We start from the raw sequence: 11,652 nt of genomic DNA, 5'->3' as shown, positions 1-11,652 counted from the left end.
CATTGCCTTTACCCTGACGCCTTTGCCGTCACGTTTGCACGGCCCAGACCTGGGACATGCAAACGTCCGGACAAGGTCCTGCAAAACACACTACGATTTGAGAGACTCTGAAGACGAAGATGGTACTGCGGTCAGATTGTTGAAGGGATTGCGCGTCCGGTCAGCACTTGAGCAAGGACTCGTTTTCCGCTGCTGTGGCAGGATCAGGAGATGCGTCATCACTTACCGACAGATCGACGTGTTGAGATGGACAAGTGTGATACAACCACACGGATTTTGAGTCGGATCTGGTGTACCACGGGCCTCTGTGTCGCAGTTGGTTAGCGCGTTCGGCTGTTAACCGAAAGGTTCGTGGTTCGAGCCCACAAGGGGCGACCCATGCTGGTCAATTGTGAGGAACAGACCTGCATGCTGCATTGCTGGCCAACGGAAATATCGTCACCAATCGGTATCGTGATCGCTAACGCTGAAAATCAACATCGCGTGGAATCCCTGACACGCCCGCTGCCATGATATTTTGATTGACACGGTGAGCACCAATAACTGTTTTCGACTGATTTCTACTAAAGGGAGTGCTCCACATTTTTACCGGGCTTTGAACTGAAATAGCCGTCTCGAAGACCTTTCGGTGCAGTTCACAGCCTTGCCCTTCTTAATAGATAAACTTCTCTTTTTCTGAGCTACACAGCCGAGAAAATGAAAACAATATTTTTGGGAGAGTATTTCAAGTTTTACCTGGGACTCATGACGTAATAGTAACGTCATTCAAATCCTTTCGTTCCATAAGGTATGCGGCCATTAAGGCCGAAATAAGAATGTAATGGTAGAGTCGTTCATATCTGGTTCTCGTGAGCACGATTTCCAGACAAAACGGCCGTCAACTGGCTCTCAGTCAATGTTGTGCAAGGTACGATGACGTAATAAAACAACGAAGAATCGAGAAGCACATTTATAAACGGAGAAATTGTGGTGTCTTGAGCAGTCTTCTCTACTAAAATTACATCAATAGCTCTGGGTGAGCTTGTTTCATCATATCTGATGCCTACTTCAATGTTTTAAAATATGAAACATTCCCTTTAACATGCTTTTCCATTTAAATAAAGTCAGTGTCCGACTTTCACCATAGATTTTCGGCACAACTGGACTAAACAGGTTAGGTGCAATGCAATATAAAAACGATGGACATGATGCGGTCAAAGAAAGAAATATGATAATCGGAAAAGTGATTATTATAATATAGGGCCCAACGTTTGAGACTGCATTTCCATTGAAGTAAAATGATCGGCAAAATGCACGTAGTAGTATCGGCTGCACACCTCACAAACTGAAAAACAAAGAGACTAAGCAAAGGGACTAAGCGTCGAGCGGAGACGCAGCTGACAGGCATCAGAGTGCATGGCTTCCATGTGACATGGCAGATATACCTCCGCCATGACTATACGGACCTGCAGGCCGCGACCAAGCTGACTCCTGGTGGCGGCGGCCTGGACCGCGTGGCTCCTGGCGTGCCCCTGGCGGTGATTTAGTGAACCTGGCGTCCGCTGCTGAGCCGCCGCCGACGCCCCCTTCCCGCCGGCTCAGCGGATGCGACGGAGTGGCTGCGTCTCCCTGCCTCGCGCCGCCCGACGGCGCTTATGCCTCTGCTGCCGCCGCTGCAACCGCGTCAGCGGATACTGCCGCACTGCACGGAGATCGTGTCCAGGATAATGTCAAGCACCAAAACCGGTTATCACGCTTCACCAACACATCCCTGCATATCCCGACGAGGCACGCACCCACACCAAACCTCGTGGACCCCATTCTGCATCACTAGTAACATATCGCTGCCCGCGGCATGCTGATGAGGAAAGGCTGGCACTCTAGGTGAAGTGCGCGTTCTTTGCTTATCAAAATGCTGGTTGTTTTACCCTAGTCCTTTCGACCTTCACCATACGCAAGACTGATTTGTATGCTCATGTCCACCTTTTTCCATGTTCGCACTGCACATGTTCATCAACATTACTGCACGAGGCATCATTGCACGATGTTATTTTACGAGCGCTGCGAGACGATCCAAGGCCAGCTGGGGCGGTGGGTGGCAGGCGACGATTCTGCGGACCGCTGGCGTGGGGCTGTGTGTTATTGCCATTTGCCATTGCCAGCCCCGCTGGCGTGGGGCTGGCAATGTTACATTAAAGAGCCCCTACATCATAACCGTAGGTTCGAAACAAATAAAACTGTGTACCAATGCGCTCAAAGTCAAACAAGAAACACGTCTCCTTCATGTGCCATGTCTCTACGCTGCATAGCCTCGTACATGTGTACATGCAAAGCTGAAATAGGTTGATTTTCAGGAAAATTTGACCTAAGACTTCCTATAGTGTGGCCAGTCAACACCAAGAAACTTTCTACCAAGCGCGAGATCTCGTTAATGACAGCTCATTGTTTTTCTGCGAGGTTCTACATTTCTTAATTTGCAAACGGCAAGACATGCCCGCCGCCCTATAAGTTCGCGTTATGAAAATCGGCGAAGCAGGGTAAATGTTAAAGTTTTTGGCTACCATAGTTTGTTATTTTTAATACGCTGGTGTAAAAATATGCATTTCATCTGACAAAACATGAGCTAGTACAGCAGAATGACACATTTCGTTGCCAGCATCCAAACATGAGTGGAAATTCATTCAGCGAGCCAAAATTTCCCTTGGCTTGCTAAGTAGCATGCCAGTCCAAGGTTACCCGTGATCCTTGCCATGTATAATGCATGAGCGTCAATTCAGATCGATTTCTGGTGTTCCAGCCAGCTTCCATGTTGGCTTCCATGGACATGTTGGTAAGAAAAGTGTCTATTCTGTCACCGACGAAATTTTGAACCGTCTAAATTGTCACCTGGAGCCAAATCCTTCAGAAACCGTTGCAACGTAACTCTAAATGCCATAGACCACAAAACAAAGACAAATGTAATGCAATGGAGCATAACCATCAAACATTTTTGTTTCGGGAACTCATTTGCAGTCAAGTATCATTTGCCAGCCATCAAGCACCGAATGATGGTTGAGACTTAACTAACGGATTCATCAGATACAGGCATTATCAACATAACCAGCTTGGAGGCGTGCAGTTTCCTATTCAGATAGAGGGATGGGATTGTACCTCCTAACCACGGGTGTAGTTTCCAATTTTGAAATGTCATTTTAAGGCATTATTTTTCATTCATCATGACTTTTAGGGTTTAGCCCCCCAAACTAATTTCGAGAAACTACACTCTCGCTCCTACCTGTGAAAAGAAAGTGCGTCAAATCTATGGAGAAAGCTGTTTTGAGTGCATTTTGGAGGCACAGTCATTTTGTCTTGCCTCTCACCCTCCATCCCTAAACCGCACGTACTTTGCAAAACGGCATCCTAGTAGCTCCATATGTACCGACAACATGGTTCCACAAGCACCTGGCAATAATATCACCTTTGGATTTGTGATATCATCGCACAATCAGCTGAGCGCGCAAGTGATCTACACTATTTTCGCATAATCTAGACAAGTGCAGAACTTACACTTCCTAACATGGTCCCAACCATTTAGAGCAAAAACCCATACAATATTGGTATCAACACATGCAAACGAAATTTTTGAGCACATGTACCACATTCACCCAGCTTTACATGCAATATGATGAAAATAACAGGCGCTTTATCTCACGCCTGTCCACCGACAAGTACGTAAAGCCAGGGGTCCAACGGGCAATGTGATAGAACTTCAACAGTGGTGCACAGCCTCTTACCTCAAAGAGGCTGCTACTTTCAACAGCAAAAGCCTCGGATGAATCTTTGACATGTATCGCTCCAACGTCTTCTGTTGACCTCTGCAACTACAGCTCACGTATCCAGACAACAATCCTCCTAGATCGGCGGGACTTTTTAACACTAACGTTAACACCTGCATGCTCACGCTGCAAGTGTTAACGAGCACAGACCAATACTAAGCTTTGAGTTTCGTTTAGCTGTGGTAGCTGAGGTGCTGGTAAGACAGGTACGACATGAAAGGTGCTTTAACACACGCCCGGGTGGCCGGCTAGATACCCTTCGCTCGGGCTGGGGGTCAACCTGACCCCCCTGAGATCTCGGAAAACTAAGAAAACTAGAGACACCAAATTTACAGGGTGTATTGACCTATATGTAAACTCACTTAGGTCAAAGTTTTAGCTTCCTAGGTCGTGATCTTCATGTCAAGCAAGGCCAATCAATGTCAAATTCCAGGTTGAACTCCAAAGTGCCCCCAGAACCTAGGCAACTGTTTCTTAGCAAAAGGTCACAAGCCCATTGGAGGTCAGTGACCTTGTTTGACATTTTCAAGGTCATGGTAACCCAATTCATACAAGACTGCTCTGAGTTTTGCATTTGAATAAGCGACAGAGATTACGCTAGGTAGTATGTTCCTAAAACAATATGTCGACCCGGGTCATCCTAGATCAATGACCTATTATGACCTCTAAGAAGTCAATTTAAGATGTATGATACGGTTCCTGCCATCAATGAATTCAAAATGAGCACCGGAAAATACTCCATACAGCATTCCCTATAGCAATAAAACAGGTTGGTTTTGACCTTGGTCTGACCTTCATACCTGACCTTAGGTCAACGTAATTTGCTTATTCAATATTTGTGGTGCCTGAGAAGGCATCTCGGAGACGTATGGCTTCGTCAAGCACTTCGTTGTTGCATCAGATTGAACGATTCCCTTGAAATTGCCTTCGCTGAAATCATGGCCCGATTTTGACCTGCCATAGGTCAACGATCTTACAAGGTACATCTAAATTTGTTATGTCAAGCGATCCGCTATTCAATTTTCTACGGCTATGCAAAATTTGGCGCGGCTACGCCTCGTCGTTCGGAACCCGTTCTGGAAAAACCTTTGGGGGGGGGGCGGAATTTGACTCCTCTCCACCTGAGCGCGTGTTAATGACCGACGAAAATCTCGTCACCAACCGTACCGTGCTCGCTTGTACTTAAAACATAAACTGATTTGAGCCTCTGATGTGAAATTGTCGCAGGGGCAGACCCTCCTGTTGGGGTCATCTTTGTGATGGTAAGGATGACCACAAGCAGACCCACTCAACACACAGTTCCCACACATTCAGTGCAGTTCACAACCCTGCCCTTCTTAAGACATAAATCCCTCTAGCTTCTGAGTAACGCGCCCGTGAGGATGTGCGGACTTATTCGTACAGACTAATTCAAGGTCACTCATACATCTATGGCGTCATGATAGCGTTATTCAAATCTTTCCATTTCATTGGCCATGTGACGATCAAGGCAAAAAAGTGTTCAGTCGTTCACATCGAGCGTTCGTTAGCACGATTTCTGACTATTGTATTAGAGATTAAGACATTATCGAATATTTGAGAAACTGTGTCGCCCCGAGCAATATTTTTCACTTAAAAGCTTACCAACAGTTATCTTTTTCCTCTTCTGCTGTACTAAAGGAGCAATGTGTGCGTACGTGTGTGGCCCCCATCGATTTATTGGAATTACGTGCAGGCTAAACGGTAAGGAATTTTGTAATTATATTTTTATGCGATCAAGGGCTGATGCCCGAATGCGTCTGTGTCACGTCAAAATTCTGCAAATCACAAAAATAAGTGCGTGATGAGAGGAAAAAGGCGAAAAATCCCTCACAGGCTTAACACGGGCAAGGCCAATTTTGCGAAAGCCGGCTGACGGCCCGACAGGCGTTCACTCCCCAAGCCATATTTCGATAACCAAGCGTCGCAGCGACATGGAACGTGCACAGCCAGATAGACTATCAAATGGGCTGTTGGATGGCATCAGATTGGTGGGCCCACGTCACACATCACACTTGAACACCTGGTGAAAACATAAAACGAGGTGTTTTAACCTCTTTTTACGTTTTTGATCACATCTCGACGCCTAGTGCACGTGCAGGCGTGAATTTGGTTTCTCAACATTTTAAGTTAAAACGACTACAGTTGCATTACTCAAGCAACCGAGTTTTAAAACTCGGCGCCAAATACAAGCCTCTACCGTTAAAGCTGTTCATAACCTAGCGTTAACAACTACATCAGCATGTTGGCCGATTCCTTTTGTCTCTTAACCACCCTTTTGCTACTTGCATTTTGACATCTGTCGTTCGTAAATGAACCTAGGTGAATGGACTCCACGACGGGTCTTTGTGCCGCGACAAAACGGTGTTGTTCCCGGCGTCCCGCGGCTTCCTCCTGCGTTGAAGGCCAAAATGGCCATCTGCACACGTGACTTTCAGATCTGTTGATTTCTTCGTGACTCCCCATTAACTGATCGCCAAAAATAGCTTCAAAATAGCCGAAATAGACACATCTACCAAATTGGGTGAATTACAACCAACATGGACATTTCACCACTGCTTAAATTATTACCACCAATAAAGACGTTCTCACCAGCAGTTTCACAAGTCACGAGTGGCAAGGAGTGGCACGAAAAGATGTGCCACGCAAAATGGTACATTCCCACGTATTACGTGGTACGCGCTTAAATGTGGATTTTGCTGTCTTCCACGGATTCACACGTTCTGTGTCAAATCTCGGCATCCAGGACACGCACGCACTCTGGAGCGACACGCCTCGGTAGGGAATGATGGCAGTGAGATGGCAATGGTTGGTCACACGTGTCACGTGTCATGGCGCCCACGTGTTGAAATGTGAATTGGGCTGTTTGGACGATGTTATACTTGTTTGCGACATCGCGGCACCCAGGGCACAAAGCGACTCGAGAGTGTCGTGCTTCGATAAGCAAGCTTACGGGCGATCGCGTGGTGTAAAATATAATGTCGCAAGTACCACGTTCCATGCGCACACTGGCTGTGAGGATCCGCCTCGCGGATTTCGTCGGTTTTTGCGTTTAGCGCCACATTTCCGCACTCAGAGCATGCAGCCATACGGGACTGGTATGCCACGATCAACAATTAAACGGCCAGTCGCGTGTTTCCCCGTGTGCCCACGCACAGGTTACGTGTCACATCCACACGCTCCGGAAAGACTTAATTTCGCATTTTGACAGGTTAAAAAGTTTTGGGACACATCGCAGCACCCAGGGCACGCAGCCATTGGAGAGAGGTATGCATTGATGGGCATTCGAACAGACAATCACGCTGCATGAATTGCCATGCCTCACGCGCTGCGTGTCATGCGTGCACGTGCCAACGAGATAGATTGGCCGTTACCGGCCGTTTCTCACATTTTGCGCGATATCTCGGCAACCAGGGCACCTACAACCGCGATTTAAACTGCAATAAATAGAGATTTAGAATGTCTCCGTTTTTGGTTTGCGCAGGTGAGCAGACGTGCAAACGTGTAACGTTGCACCAATTTCATCCTATCTGATGCTTACTTTAATACTTTAAATGTGGAACATTCCTTTGAGAGTTTATATAAGGAAGGAAGGCCTTCAGCTTGCAATATTTCGGCATTATGAGTTAGGAACAGAGACATCCTTTTATATACTTTCGGAGGGGCCTGAGGCCCCCATTCTGACTTGAGCCCCCCCCCCCCCCCCCCCAATGTCCCTCTGAACCCCTCCATGCATCTGTCAAAAAAGGGGCACTAGGACAAACAAATACAGAATAATTATCTTAACTATTGGTATGCCAAGCAGCAAGTACCTAAATACATCCCCACTAGCATAATTTATGCTTTGTACAACAGCACTAGGCATCTGCAGGGTACGAAAAATACCCTGCAGGTACCCCATGCCTTTGTCATGCTAACTCCTTCACATGCTAAGCCAGGCTGCAAGTGCGTAACATGTTTTTCAAATGATAGCGCCTGGATTGGGATAAAGAGCAATTAACTGCGAGATGTGATATCTTCAGGGTAAGCCTGATCCAAGCTGATGCATATTTTTCCAGACAGTGGCAAGTGTGTTTGTTGTATAATCGTGGCTGTGGTGGCTATACAACACAATGAGCCACAGCAGTAGTCTTCATTGATCCCTCACAAAGGTTTACAACGAGGTTTTCTTTTTGAATTCGTCTGACTAATCTTTTCACAAGGCAGTTCTCATTAATTTGAAAAAAAATGTTATCATTTCTTCCCTAGAAAACGTTTGGAATCCACGAAATATTCAAAAGTTTTAAAACAAGCTTACGTTGACATCGAGGAAGCGAGTTCGAGTGGCCAAGGTGCGGGGAAAAATCAAGTATTGGGGAGGTGAGGTCAGCTTTTTTGGCTGAGCCACCCAACTAATTTTAGAAAGTAACACCCCTGGTTGGGAATCCGCCAAAAATAATCGACATTGAGTTTGCGAAGAGGCACTGATTAAAGGATATTATGAAACAAGCAATAGTCACATAGAGCGACATTTTGAAGGTGTGTTCATGGGTAGATTTCTTCACAAAAATCAATTAACGGCACGTTAATACTTCTTTCACTCTGGAATAAAACATGTAAAATGTGTCAATTCCACTCTACGGAACTTTTCTGTGATGCAAGCAGGTGAAAAATTTGTTGGACTGTACTTTAAACTAACTGCTGCAACCACACTGCATTATCAGTCACCCCACGCTTATGAATACTAAAAAAGCAGTCCTTATACCACAAACGTGGGAAGCGGTGTGCGCACCTTCCCATCCTGAGCCGTGCAAGTGTAGTCGTGAGCGCAGCAGTTCTTTTTCCGTGCGAGCAGATGCCTGGCACACCGAGTGAGGTCTGCCGCTTGTAAAGCACAGTTACGATTAAACACTAAAGAAAGAGAAATTTAAGTACACAAAGGAAGCAATGGCAACAGGTTTCTGCTTTCTGGGACCAATGGAGGGCCAGAAGACCGACATCTGCAACTTGCCCCGAAGAAGATTGATGTCCAGCAAACAGAACAGACATTTCTTTGGACAAGTTTTACTTCATCTATGCTGACATTCAACCACCGGAAATTAAGGGTTTACACACCTGCCTGAAGAGATGACCTCCTCGATGTAAAATTCACACAGGTTGCAAGCGCCGACGCAACCTGCTGAGGTGGCTCGCCAACAGCTCGTATGGATGACGGTGATGATGGTTGCTATGTGGACGGTCCCCTAGCCGGAGATCGTGTCCAGCAAAAAGGATGTGGATGGGACAGGATGCTGCCAGAAGTACATGAAGGCCCACCCGTTAAAGGGAACCGGCCTATGCTTACTCGAACCCCCGAAAGTGCATAAAGTTACGCCTCGGGACGTGGGACACGCAAACAAGCAGACAAGGTGCTGCGTGAAACATCACGATTTGAGAGATTCCAAACAGGAAGACGGTACTGCGGTCAGATTGTTAGAGGGATTGCGCGCCCGGTCAGCGCTTGAGCAAGGACTCGTTGCCGGCTGGCAGGATCAGGAGATGCGCCATCACTTGCCGGAGGATCGACGTGTAGAGATGAACAGGTCCGATACAACCGCACGAAGTTGAGTCGGATTTGGCACACCACGGGCCTCCGTGGCGCAATTGGTTAGCGCGTTCGGCTGTTAACCGAAAGGTTGGTGGTTCGAGCCCACCCGGGGGCGACCAGCGCCGGTCAGTTTTGAAGAACTGACATGCAAATTGCATTGCTGGTCGACGGGAGTATCGCCACCAATCGCTATCGTGATCGCCAGCGCTGAAAATCAACATCGCGCCAAATCTCTGACGCACGCGCCGCCACAGTATTTTGCTTGACACTATCAGGGCCCATAACTCTTTTCGACTGGCTGACCATTCCCATAACTATGCTTGTTCATATAAACGAGGTCAATGCCCGACTTTCATGGCAGATTATCGGCACAGCCGTACTTGAGAGCTCAGCTGCAACGCAACACGAAGACGATGGACATGACGAAGTCAACAGTTATGTAGTAAGCGATTGGAAAAGTGGTATCTGTCGGACGCGATGCACCATTTTAGACTGCATTTCCATTAGAGCCAAATCGTGGGAAGCTGATGGCAGGAGTATCAGCAGCATTCCTCACAAACTTTGAATGATAAAGAGACTAAGCAGAGGGACCGGTCGTCGAGGGGACACGCAGCTGACAGGCCTCGCAGTGCACACACCCCACGTGACGTGCCAGCCATACTTCCGCCACGACCATGCGGATCTGCAGGTTGCGACCAAGCTGCCTGCCGTATAACTCCAGGCGTGTCCCTGGCGGTGACATAGTGAACCTGGAAGTGGTGACATAGTGAACCTCGTGGAAGCCGTTCTGCACCACCACGAACATGTCGCTGCCCGCGGCAAGCTGATCAAGGTAAGGGAGCATTTTAAGTAAAAGGCGTGTTTTTTATGTTAAAACATTCCGAGTTGTTGGCTCGAGCCCTTTTGCCCCCCGCCACACGCAGATCTGATTGGCATGTTCACGGTCACTTTTTTGCATGCGTGCACTGCACATAATGATGATCATCGCTACATGAGGGCACATGCCACACCTTCTTTTGGACCGATTTGCATTGATCGACACATACACGGATAGGTTCGCGAGCTGCGCCGTTTTGTTACACAAAATACATCGCATTGCTTATACAGCGACAGATTGCGTATCGATTGCGTAGATGTAGTAGGCATCCATGCATACAGCAACAGGGGCGAATTTTATAGGGCGAATTTCGCAATAAGGTCTCGTGGATGCAGGGCCGGACGTAAATCATCGTCCAGCTTGCACTATGTTCAAAGATAGTACACCTGCCAGCAACTGGCAGCCCGGATCCATGCGGTTTATTTCACGTCCGTAAGTTAGCAATTCATTTGGCGATCTGTTTCAAACGAGTCCCTATTTCACTGAAGAAATCTTATTTTTATTGAAATCTGATAGCAAATTACAGCAAACCAACACCGAACCTGATGTGCATTGTTGATCACGCGACCTTCAAGGTCAAGTTGAGGTAAAATGTTGGGAACTCCATTTCATCAAAATATCACCGGCTTTTCATATTTCAAGGGGCATAACTTTCTTCAGTGCGTAAATAACGCCCACTATGACACTCTAAGCCCTCGAGGCTGCCCTTAAAGTGGACATTAAGGTGGTAACGCAATATTCCCAAAGGACACGGGCGGACTTAAGGTTTTTAAGCATCACAATCTTCTTCAGCACATAAACTAGCGTTCAGCAAGAAGTGCTCTGCCTTTCAAGGCCACCAAACTCACCACAAGGTCTCAAATGCCTCTCAAAAAGTGCTGACTCTTCAAGGTCAGCATTCTTTCGAAGCTAGGAGACTTTTTGACCTCTCAAGATGACCTCTCTTGAAATGAGACCCTTTTAGCGGACGCCAGCTCATGCTCCAAAGAAAATTCTGAGGCTTAACACGCGCTCGGGCGGGGGTCAAATTGACCCCCGAAGGTTTTTCCAGAATGGTTTCGAACGGCGCGGTGTAGCCGAGTCAAATTTTCCATAGCTATAGGCAATTGAATAGCAGATTGTTTGACATAACAAATTTAGATGTACTTTGTAAGGTTGCTGACCTATGGCGGGTCAAAGTCAGACCATGGTTTCAGGTAGGGCAATTTCTAGGGAATCGTATCATCTGGTAAAACAACGGAGTGTTTGACGAAACCATACATCTTTGAGATGCTTTCTTAGCCAGCAAAAATATTGAATAAGCAAATTACGTTGACCCAAGGTCAGGTATGAGAGTTAGACCAAGGTCAAAACCAGCCCGACTCATTACTCTAGAGCGGCTTGCTGTATGGGATAGT

General features: G+C 47.0%; 1 non-coding gene across 1 annotated transcript; it reads left to right on the top strand.

Moving 5' to 3' along the window:
- Window positions 1–9,419: 9,419 nt before the first annotated feature.
- Window positions 9,420–9,493, top strand: TRNAN-GUU (transfer RNA asparagine (anticodon GUU)). The gene has a single exon. It is a non-coding gene; the product is annotated as a tRNA-Asn (tRNA).
- Window positions 9,494–11,652: the final 2,159 nt, after the last annotated feature.

The sequence above is a fragment of the Pollicipes pollicipes genome, unplaced genomic scaffold (assembly GCF_011947565.3).
Source record: "Pollicipes pollicipes isolate AB1234 unplaced genomic scaffold, Ppol_2.1 Scaffold_678;HRSCAF=775_pilon_pilon_pilon, whole genome shotgun sequence".
NCBI classification, from domain to species: Eukaryota; Metazoa; Arthropoda; class Thecostraca; order Pollicipedomorpha; family Pollicipedidae; genus Pollicipes; species Pollicipes pollicipes.
This window is presented reverse-complemented; position numbering and strand designations above follow the sequence as displayed.